The sequence below is a fragment of the Anas platyrhynchos genome, chromosome 2 (genome assembly GCF_047663525.1).
Source record: "Anas platyrhynchos isolate ZD024472 breed Pekin duck chromosome 2, IASCAAS_PekinDuck_T2T, whole genome shotgun sequence".
NCBI lineage: Eukaryota > Metazoa > Chordata > Aves > Anseriformes > Anatidae > Anas > Anas platyrhynchos.
Window position 1 is genome coordinate 9,980,410 of NC_092588.1, and position 12,324 is coordinate 9,992,733.

At 37.8% G+C, this 12,324-nt stretch overlaps 1 long non-coding RNA gene across 1 annotated transcript in view; it reads right to left on the reverse strand.

The window, feature by feature from the left end:
• Positions 1 to 7,215, reverse strand: part of LOC119715979 (uncharacterized) — a 42,310-nt gene extending 35,095 nt beyond the window's left edge. The window contains exon 1 of the long non-coding RNA XR_005263575.2: positions 7,075 to 7,215. This is a non-coding gene — a long non-coding RNA (uncharacterized lncRNA). The remainder of the gene's footprint in view (positions 1 to 7,074) is intronic.
• Between the last annotated feature and the right edge of the window lie 5,109 nt (positions 7,216 to 12,324).

The window sequence follows — 12,324 nt, forward strand, 5'->3', positions numbered from 1 at the left end:
AGTATTTTTCAGGTTGTTGTCTAGTAACTACAAGTGGATAGGTTATAATTTTTTATTTTGTTTTTGTTTTATTTCTTTGTTTATTTTCTCCGGAATTTAATCTCAGGGAATATCTTTACATTCTATTCAATTTCCAAATTAAGAAAATGGAATTCTTTACCATGAGAGTGGTGAGGCACTGGCACGGGTTGCCCAGAGAAGCTGTGGATGCCCCATCCCTGGAGGTGCTCAAGGCCAGGCTGGATGGGGCTTTGGACAACCTGGTCTGGTGGAAGGTGTCCTTGCCCATGGCAGGGGGGTTGGAACTGGGTGATCTTTAAGGTCTCAACCCAAGCTGTTCTATGATCTTGTGATCCTATGAATAATGATCTCTGTTTACTTCTCTCTGAAAACCTTGTTTCTGGTCGGCACTAAGTGATATGGTTAATATGCTTGTGAAGTTCACAGGTCACTGAGAAAATATTTAGCTAAATGTCAGCCCTGGACACTCTGGGGGAGATTGCCCTCTTTTAGAGAGGTTAACAAAATGCAGTTTTAACACAGAAAAGAGGATAACTGTGTTATTGATACTTGTGCTAACTGTTCAATTTTTTTCACCCCAGGATAGGAAAAGGCTATGACAGACACTACAGAAAGGCAAAAATAGAAAGCTTAGGAAAAAATAACTCTATGTCCACAAAAAATGTGTTCCATTTCACCAATATTAATTGAAAGGATATTTTCAATTGTCTCTGTTTTAGTTGAGTGAGAGCAAAAATGATTTTCCAACTAAAACTTTGGGTTAAGGTTTGGGTTTAAGTCTAGCCCTTACAACGATGTTGTTATAGTCTTGACCACTCAATCACTGTGTAGTTCAGGTCTTCATCAGTAAAATGGGGCTCATGTTGCTTATTCCCTAATCATTTACTTTCCCACAAGATAGAAGCCCAACATGGTCCCCCTTCTTCCCAGAAGGGGTACATGAGCCCAGAGCAGAAAGCCCAAACTGCTGTCATCATGTTATCTATAGTCATACAAATGTTCTGTTAGAACAGGAGAGTGTAATCCTCCTAAGTAGAGGTCCTAAGTAATCATAGAAAATGATTTATCCAGTCTAAGTCAAAATAGAGCATGAAAGGTCCTTCCTTCCACAGCTTGTAGAGCAATTTATAGTTGATAAAAATGGTAGCATTCAGGCAGTCAATCTCTATCAAACCCAAACAAATTTATTACAGTAGCTTAGAGCTTAATACTTCCTTTTCACAGAGCAAAACCACAAAATATGTGTAAGCTAGGTCAGTGGCATGTGTCAATGACCCAAAAAAGAGTTTTTGAGATGGAAGGAATACCACATAACATACCTTCTGTGAATTTAGTGAACATCAAAAATAAGCAGATTTTAACTGCAGTGCTTCTTGTTGCAGTTTTCTGGAAAGACAGCATACCCTGAAACTTCAGCACACAGAAAGATGGAGGGATGAATACAGGAGTACTCAACCAGTCTCTTTTCATCATTGTCTGATAATACAAACAGTAAAGCTGGGCAGATTTGTGAAGGGGGAAACAGAAACCTTACTGTTAGTATTGAAAGTGCCGTGCTTTGGAAAGAACTGAAAATAGAAGTCACAGTTATCTGTCCTTAAACCTTGCCCTGATGATCTATATATTTTAATAAAAATCCGAGAACTCAAAAATGCATCTCTTAAAGGCTTGCAAAGTCTCCAGCAGATGGTGTTTTATTTATGTATCACCATTGGGCCACATTCACTAAGGCTGGCATCTATTTATTCTTCTGCCCCAAAATATTATTATTGTAATTTGTATATTTAAGTGCCAGATTTTCTGATCTGGCTGAGCTGCTCTCATCACTAGAACAGGCACAACTGGCTTTAAGCCACTTATATCTTCCCCTGGAGTCTGGAGGCAGCCAGATGTCAGTCCAGTGCCTTGCATAAATTAGAGCAGCCTTTGGAATACTCAAACTGTATCTACAGACACAAAGGGCTACTCTGGTGCCCAAGAACAGCCAAGACTGTGAGCACTCCATTTATGTTTCTTTTGCCACTGATATTTCCTTCTTACTAGGGGAATAAGAAACACAATGCAGGTCTTGAAAAGTCTCTACCTTATGCTGTGAAGAGATTTCATGTATATGGGAAATATTAAGGGGCAATTGCCAACAGTTTCATGGCTGACTGTGTTGGAGGACTGGGACAGAGAAACTGTAGCATGACAGGGGTTTTATTACCAAGCATTAGAGTTCTCTTTCTCCTTAGTACCAAAGAATACAGAGGAGGGGGAAAGTTCTGCTTACTGAAATATATTGGATACCTTCTATGACATCAATGAGATATTATACCACCTAATGTACATTACAGCTTGGTAATTTAGGGCAGAGTCTATTGCTACCTGTTCCAGGGACCTAAATTACACCAACAAATTGCAGATGCAAAATTGTATCCATAATTTTACAGGTTTAAAAATTAGATTTTGGGTTAAAGCCAGTCTGAGAAATTGAATATAATATGTGTGCATGCATACAGATAGGGGATATAAATTCTGACTGGTTTTCAAGGGAACATTAGTAAAACATTGCCAAAGGGAAAGAACAAAGTTAGTATGTGTTTGATATAATCACTCTCAGACATTATTTCATGACCAAAGTAATTTTTCTGTCTCTCTGGCAATATTTTATACAAATAATGCTAAAGAAATCTGTCCCTATTTGTTTCATTATGATTTTCAGTGTAAATCTTCATTGAAGAGCGAAGCATAAAGTAAATGCTGAATTGATGGGGTTGTGTCTGCAGTCATGGAGTGGGACAGCTAATGCCTGAGTCAGTGAGAAATGACATTTTTTTTTGCTGTGCAATCCTTACAGAAGGGAACAGGTGTGTGCATGTGTCTGTGTGCATTGGTATACGTCTTTAGCATGGAAAGTGTATTTTTCTTTCATATCCATGTCTCTCTGCTTCCTTGAAACACCTTAACATAGCAGGTGGCTAATATTTCACACATTTCCTCTTTAATCTGTGCCCCATTCCTTTGGTCTATATTTCTTGTAGAGATCCTTCTTTAAAATCTCTCTTTCTACATAGTCCTGATCACATCCATTTTATATAATGAATGAAACACTTTTTTTTTTTTTAATGAAAAAATCCTTGAAATGACATCCATATTATTTTCACATAGTTCCTAAGCATGCCATTTCCCCCCATTTTAAATCATCAAATGGGAAAAAAATAGACATTCTGTTGCACAGAGTAATGCTGATGCCCACACAAGTCAATTGGAGGTTGGAAACTTGAGATCTACCTCTGTCACTAGGCTTAAAGGAGAAAATGATAGCAATAGCAGGTTGTCATCCTGTCTGTGAACAGCTCTGAGGGAGAACTGGACATTTTTTTAGCAGACGGTTTTACAGAGGTTTGCTGACAGCAAACTCAAGAAGTCTAGGTTCCACTTTAGGATTTGATGGGGAATGTACTCTAGAGAGTACACCTTTCTGAAGGGTAAAACTTTCTGTATTTTCTCTTGTAACATTTCTTGTGTCTGTTTAGTCTCAATTGCTTACCCCAACAGATCCACTTACCTCTCAGTGCAGGAACAGTCATGAACTTTTCACTGGCAACATCTTGCCCTAGTGGAAGCTCCTCTACCAAGCAGGTAATAGGGGGCATTCCTCAAGTCCTAGTGGTGTTTTGAAAGAAGACCCTTCTCCCCCACCTCATTATATAGTTACATTATATGGGTATAGTTGTATTCACCCTAAATATGAAATGGTGGGGAAATGTGTATCCACCAGCTCTGAGTATGAGCTTATCTTTTCCCCGTTGTCACAATCTCTTTGTCTTCTTTCTACCTCTTCATTCCCTCTCAACTCTCCTACTTCTTTACTGACTGCTTTTGCCATTGTCAATGTGCCCATCTCTTCTTTTATTGTGTCAAATGATCTCTCACCCCTATATCCGAGTGTAGTTTCCTCCATCCACCCTATTTCTGTCTGTGGTCTTCTCCCTATTCCAGGTCTATGTAATGTCCTATCAAGAAGTAAACGGCCTGTCTTCCTTCTCCACATACAAATTGAGGGCCAAAACAACCTGTAATAGCACTGAATGAATTTCATTAGCAAATCAACCTGGGGGATGTCATAGTCAGTAAAAAAAAACAAACAAAAAAAAAAAAACAAAAACAAACAAACAAACAAACAAAGAGGATTTGCAAGAAAGAATCAAAAAAGAATCAACGATACCACTGTAGAAGATATGTAAACCAATCCATGGAAGACCAAATGTAGGTCATTTTTGTGAGCACAGCCACACAGCCAGCCTGTCCATGAAGCAAGTCCTGAGTGCTTCTAAAATTCAAATCCATACTCCAAAGTATAAGGTACCAGGTGTTTCTAGAAATAATTTCACTTCTCATATATGTATATGTATATATGATAAGTTAATATGTATATATGTATGTGTATATATATATATATGTATAATCTTGAGCAAAAACCAAACTACCTCTTTCTGGTATTTTTTTTCCTAAGTTAATTTATGCAACTAGCTGACCCTATTTGGTTAGGGAAAAAAAAATACAGACATGTAACAGGGAATATCAAATGACCAATTGTTAAAGATTAGAAAAATGATAAGCAGATGAAAAACAAACTTCTCTAATGGTATGTATCAAGCTGGCATTACCAGTTGGCATATGATAACAAATTCCACATTCAGTGGCTGAAGGATTCAAACAAAAGTTTGGAAGTCTTCAGTACAGAATTGGACACATAACACCTATTGTATTTCTTGAAAATCATACACGTATCTGTAATATGGAAAAAAAATGTATTGAGTTTAAGTGTGTTCTCATAGCAGAACAGCGGACAGCATGCTGTTTTTTTTTAGTGGTGACTGAGGCAGGTTTTAGGATAGTCTTTTCATTTAGTGCCTGGAAATCATGTAAACACAGCTCATTTGCTTATGTTACCTAGCATGGCTGTCTCAGGACATAGTACCGCATCCTCTTTCAGCTCCAGCTTTTCCATGAGAAGTTTACTCTCCACAGCCATTCATCACTGCATTCATACTGGAAATTACTATCCCATCTGATCTATCAGTGCAGTGGCTCACATGAGCAAGTCCCCAGCTTTCTCTAACCAGGTTAACTAACCTGGTGATAATGGTGGTCTTCTTTGTCTAAATTATCAGGGAACCACTCAGCATGCAAGTGGGAGAGGAAGAATACTCACAGGTGGGTGTGGAAAGAACAAGTGAGTAACAGATAAAGCAATCACTTTAGGAAGGACATCTGGAGAATGAAAGGCAGGTCTTTGTGAGCAGCTTTCCATTGCCATTTCAGTGTAAATGCAGAATATCAGCACACTTCAGTTTCATTCCTGTCTTGGAAAACGTCCTATATCTACCAGGTAGTCTGAAAATTCTTGCTTTGTGTGAGGTTGGAGATGTCTATACCTCTGGCAAGTTGATCACATCTCCAGAGCACTGGAAGCTGTAGAGAATGTTTTCCTTTTTGAAGCAGTCTCATATTAATATCTCTATGAGCAGGAAAATAAAGAACTGACATTGGTAAAGGTGATTTGAGCAGATCCACCATAAGAGAGGCAGAGAGAGGTTATAGGGCAAACAATATCTCACATTAGGATGCAAGTCTACTCTCTTCCTCTCCTCACCTCACCCTTATCAAATTTCCCCACAGAGATCAAAGTTCATTACTTCCCAAAAGTAGAGAGATCCACATACTGACAACAGAGTCCCAAAGACAAATATATGTCGCCGGTGAGCCAAGCAAAAGCTGGGGTTTGCAGAGTTAAAAATATTCATTGAAAAAATGAATCTCATAGTAGATTAGAATTTTGTAGAGAGTGACTTGTCCAAAACATATCCTGTTTCCAGCTGCACTTGTTTGGCTGGCACAATTAGTCACATGTATAGCATAGTAATGCTTCTCATCTCATTCCCTGTCATCCTTTCTTTGTTTTCTCCTCCTGAAAAGAGGAAGGATGAATTTGATGACTCCTAATCTGTATGATTCTTTCATAGTAACTTCCAGCTTCCTAGATAAAGTGTTTATAAGAGTGAAATTAATGAGCTAAAACAGGAAATTAACTGCAAGGGAAGTGGAAGTAGGAGGGTAAGACCTAAACAAGTAAAGCTAAAAGTAGACTGTACAGAAATGTATTCTTCATCATATCAAAGTACCACAATAAGGATAAAAATAATGAAGAATTGAAGGTACCAAGCAGCAGTAATACTCTCCATGGTGGCAATTCCGTGCACTGAATTCTCTGTGCCATTGTTAGATTTTGAAAGCTTGTGGGTGAATTTGTCTCTCATATGGTTCTCAGAACACATTATTTGACTTTCTGTCATCTCCTAAGGTCTGCTAGGGTGATCTGAGGAGAGTGTGTGGAGAAGTGTACAGATTTTTCTGCTTCTTGCAAACAGTCAAACAAGGTAATGTTGTTCTGCTGTTCTTGCTTCATTGAGTGGGCAGAAAAAAGGTCTTGTCCTCAAACATTTTCACAAGCTCTTTAGTAGCAGGTATATCAAAGGTAATTTTCCTACTCCTTTATGATGTTCTGAAAACAGTCTGTAGGAGGTACAGGTTAACACAAATCTTACGCCCTTCAAGCTTATCAAAGTGTACTTGGATTGGTATCATTAGGGTTTCAGAGTTTTTATAGTTTTTGTGATAGTGAATAACAACATGTACCTGAATTATAGACTGATATATGTGTTGTTCACATAACTTTTGACACAGTTGGAACAGAATAACATAAAACCTGTTGCAGTGATAAGCGTGTCAGTAAATGATTAAGCAATCTTCTGAAACAGCCCAAACAATAGCAAATTGTTTATAGCTTTTAATGTATTTCTGACTGCATTAGAACCATGTATCACTCTCCTCCCCAAAACTTCTCGTGTACAATTTTTGCAGATTTGTTTCCCTAGAGATTGTATTGCATTTCTGTGAAACAAACTGGCTGTGAAGGCTAAATCTGGTCACAACCCAGAGGACCCTATTCCATCCCAAGCCTATTTAGAAAGGGAACAGCAATTTGTTTTCAATGACTTCACTCACCCTTACTGCAATGTTTCCAGTAAATTCAGGCGTTGTTCTTCTCATGTGAGCTCAGCATGTCATTGCTAATGTGCCCCGACTGAAATTTTGCATTCGTTACTGAAATAAGTTTTTTTTTTTTTTTTCCTTAGATGTTCTTTATCTCCCGTGTAATTATGCTGAATCACTGTAAAAAGAAAAAAAATCTGGTGAGCTATCCATATAAATACTAAAAGACATTAGATCATCACAACTGGTGCTGTTAAAGCAAACATAAATACCTAATTATTAGCCAGCAGATCTAAAGTGCTGCCAAATAGGTTTTGGTCACTGTGTTTATACAGTGACAGATTTTCATGTTAGTCATATCCTCCTGAATGTTTTGGATGGACTCTTAAATCAGTGTCCACAAGGAAATAGAAGGAGGCAGCCAAACTATCTTGAATGTCTGCCATTGACAAAGGTTAAGCATTTACAGTCACTCTCCGCCTAAGTATTCTAAGGAAACATTAAGGAGTGAAAAACAGAAGGCGAGGATGTTCTGTACTCTCAGCAACAATGCAGCAAGGGTGACAGAAACAGATCCAAAACAGCCAGTTACTGGGCCAGATCCTGTTCCCATTAACGTCAATGGTAAAACTCCCTTTTGGTCTAGAGGGACTAGGATGGGGCAATGGGTCTTTAAACTGAATGAGGAAGAAATAGCGAAGTCTTGATTTCTCTCTTTTTGCTTCCACTTCTTATTCATGAAGTGGACTTTTTTTTTTTTCTTTTTTCTTTTTTTTTTTTTTTTAACTGGGTTAGGATGTAAGGATGTTTTAACATACTGAATCAGTATGTAAGCATGTACCTTAACTGTGCTGTTAGGAAGGCTAATACATTTTATATCTACTTAAAGTAATTTCCCTAAAAATTATACCCATTTTCCCCATTTTTTTATTTATTTTTTGGACATTTATAACATTTATATCTATTCTGTCCCATTTAGTTTCACTCACAAAATCAGTTGGGGTAGAGCAATGGAGAAATTTGGTTTGAGGGAAAATAGCAATATAGCCGGGATACATTTTAAACCTACGGGAATTTTGTTGTTGCAGCCATCACTTCATGTGGATATAAGGCCATATATTTTCAGATGAGTTCATGGTCTCTGCCCCAGCTTTTAAACTTTACCCTTCACATAAACCTCATTACAAGGGTTAAGACAGATGGATGTATGTAATTTGCTGACCCAGCAGCCAGGTCCTGATATTTCTATAGTAAGATGAATATACCTGCAGGCATCTCAAGGAATGGACAGTCATGGAGAACTGCTTGCAGGCTTACAGGAGACAGGGGATATGTTCCACCTTCTCACCTGAACTACATGTCCATTATTTGCTTTTTGATCTCCTCATCTTTTGGACAAATAGACAAGACAGGACACATAACAGGTACTTCACCATTCCTTGTCTTTCAGCACTGAAGATCCAAGGGCAAAACTTCTCTGAATTTTGTATACTTATGTACTTATGCAAAAAATATTGCAGAATAGGGGAGAAAAATATATATAGAATTTAGATCCTCGCTGTTTTTACCCTTTAGTGTTCCACTTTTCTTATCCCTTAGATCCCCAAGAGATGAAGATTTGTGCATAACCTGAAAATATAGATTTTACTCCTGAAGTCAGACAGTGTCTACAGAATGAAAAATTGTTTTGCAGTCCTTAAAAGAAGTGTCATTGAGAATATAAAGCTATTAAGCAGGTCCAAAGATGATTTTACATTACTTTAGTCTTTTTGGGCTTTTAAAGATTGTTTTTTATAAATTAAGGTATGCTTCAGTCAGTGACAAGACCTGTGAATGTCTGTGGAAGACAGATTACACCTTTGGTCTGGAGGCTGCAAAATGCACAACAGCTGTACCTGTGATGTACCTGCTGTACCATGGAAAAAGCAAGGGCAGAAACCACATAGAAAACTTTGATGAGAAGGATCAACAGGCACTAGGGGACCTGAAATCCACTGCTCCCTTGCTTTGCTCTGATCTGTTAGTAGCAACTTCTTTAGGAAAGAGATGATGGAATGGAGTGAGTTATCAAATATTTCATGTGCAGGTCACATATTAACCACAGCATTAATTAATTCTCATTCCATCACTGTCTTTATAAGAAACAGACTGATGGTAAAAATTACGTAGGGCCCTCTGCGCCAGAAATTTCTTGATATCAGCCAAACCTGCCCAAATCCACTCACGATTTGGTCACCATGAACTGAGAGTTCACCTTTCTCTCTTTTTTTTTTCATTTATTTTCCTCTAAATAGAAAAAGCTAAAAGTAGTTCTGTTTCTCAGAGCATAGAAACTCTTCCAAATAGAAGGAGAAATCTTTGCTTGGCCCTAGCCTTAGCCTTTTCACATGACTATAAACGTTAGCAGTGGCATACAAAGCAATTTCACGGAGCAACAAAGCCAGGAGGAAACTGGGCCACAACCTTATCTCCTACATCAGGAAGTTTTCCCTCACCAAGACTGACACATGGCACTGAAGACTCCTGCTCATATCTAGGTATAACTGGTCAGCTCATTCCTCTGCTTTGTCACATTTCTAAGTCCACTTGAACTAGTAAAAGCATTAGTGAGTATAAGGTTGTACTGATGGGAAGCAAATCAGACACATTTTGTACAGAGCATGATCGCATGATCTACTCTGAGAGAGATTTTAAGTATGCATTTAGACCAAGAGACATAAGAGTTATTTGCATGACATGAGGGTTCATATATGTACAAATATGTTAAGATAACCACTAACATATTTTTATTCAGTTAAGAACCAGTGACAATACATAGCTAGCCCAGGTGGGTCAGTGTTTTCACTAGAAATAGTTAAGTTGTAAGACCTTAGCCATACAAAATATTCTAAACATGAAACTCATGACAGTATTCTGCTGGGACTAAATCTTGGTGGGGCTCAATATATATATTTAAAAACAATATAATTCTGCAGGTTGTTGGTTTAAAAAATTTAGAACAAAGGAACAAAGAACTGTAAATCTGCCAGAGGAAGTGTTAATTTCGTGATTCTATATATAAATACAACATTTTTTTATCTTTTATAAATGGAACTTTGCAGGTCATTAGTCCCTTAATGTTGTATGTCTATCAGTTGTGGGGATTTTGTGTGTGTGCATATGTGCATGTGTGTGTGAAAAAAAAAAAAAAAAAAAAGACATTAAAATGGTTGAGATATAGAGAAAATTGACTGCTGCCTAGTCACCACTTTTCATAAAGATTTTTATGGCACCCTTGGTATTATGGATCTATAATATGCAAATGTGTTGCATCATTAATATGCATTTGCTTCATACACCCTCCTTAACAGAGTATGTTATGGGAATACAAATTAAAAACAATACACTCGACTCAGCTAAATTTTAATGGCCCATTGTAAGAGCAATCCCTTATTGGAAGGTACCTAAGCCCTTTGTCTTCAATACTTCCCTTTCTTTCCCACATCCATTCTTTCTTTATTTTGTTTTACTGACACCTCCATATTTGAATTATTTAAATCTCAGCATAAAAAATGCATATATATGTAGTATGTAAGTTTCTCCTTGTTACTTTCAGTGGAGGTAGCTGGCAAAGAATGGGAAAACAAAAATTTAGAAATAATTCCAGCCCAGACTCCCCATGGTGGAATACACTATACAGCCCAATCTGCTGGGTGAATGTGTCCTGACATTACTTTGGTTCCTATTTGTAGCTGATGGGAAGTTAGGCATTGCCTAACTGAGGAACTGAGGTGAGTCATCTGAGCATGTCTCTTGGCACACTTTTCTACTCATCTTCTCTTTCTGGCTGTTTCTCCAGGGAAAAGAGCCTTCTGATACCCTCGTCTTCAGGGAAGAAAAAAAAATAAAATAAAATAAAAGCTCAGTGCAACATCTTTGCAGAAAAAAGCTCACTTCATCTAGAAAACCAGACCAAGAACTGTCTCTGGAAACCTAAATGTATTGACTTACTTATACCAGCAGCTTAAACTTTAACAGGAGATGCAATCACTTTTCACAGGTTTTTCCTTCTGCATCTCTACTAGAGTTGGCATCTGTGCGACAAGGACAGATCTAAACATGAATTGTTTTTTAAAAAATGAAAATTACATTCCAACATTTTAAAGTCAGCTGGTGTTGATTCAGGCTTGTCCTACAAAACTGAGCTTTAGAATAAAGCCTTTCAGAAGACAGTTCTCAAACAGCTCAGACAGGGGTATGGTTGGCATTAAAGAAAGTAGATGCTATCCAGAAAATACCCATCCCCATTAGCCAGTGCATGCAGTCAAACCTAATAATGAGCTTGCTGTTCTCATCAGAGCTCTTTGACTGCAGGCAGCAAACTTCATAGGTCAGATGTACCTCCAAAAACACTGTGGGGAGAGTGCCATCTGACAGAGGATATGACAAGGATCAGTAGGGAAGGTAATTCTTTCCACTGCTCCAGTTAAATCCAGTGAAGAATTAGGTTAAAGCCCTTAGTGGTCAATAAGTTTTTTACATACTGCCTGTTTATCCTCAAGTATTTAAGGCAAACCTGCCAACTTCTGTGTGAACATGCAGGCTTACACAAACTGAGAAACATAAGAAAATGCAAGCACCTCTGTAGTTTCCTTACAATTAATTATTTAGTGATGGACTCCAGTGTTATTTTTCTTTACTTGGCAATGACTGTTCCAGAGCTTAATCCTTTCAAAATGCAATGGGGAGAAAAATAACACAGTAAGACACAGTCTGCTGTGCTAATTGGGCTTCCCAATATGGTATGAGGACATTTGTCGCTCAGGCTGCTTATTCAGAGTGCTGCATATTCAAGCTGTATCAGCAGATCTAGCTACTCTTATGGGAAATTAAGCTGCAATCAGATTCTGCAGTCATCCAGGTCTAGACTGTGATATTGATCACAGCAAAAACTGAAGGAACAAGGTTGAAATGGCCTCTTTGTATACAAATGCAGTTACTCAACAGAAAATGACCTTTTGTGGATGCAAATCTGCTATATGAGGCATAATGTCGTTGATTCTGAAAGCTGCAGAAGAGCTGGGAAGCCATTGCATAGAAAAAATCCTGTTTATTTTCATTACACATTTCTCTTTTTTTTTTTTTTTTTTTTTTTTTTTTTGGGGGGGGGAGCTGTATTATATTGAACTTTAGAGTAATGATCAGGAACCCTTCTGGATTTATGATCAGTTAATTACTAAGTGTTTCACAAGACTTTCATCATAGATGTGAATAAAAGAAAAA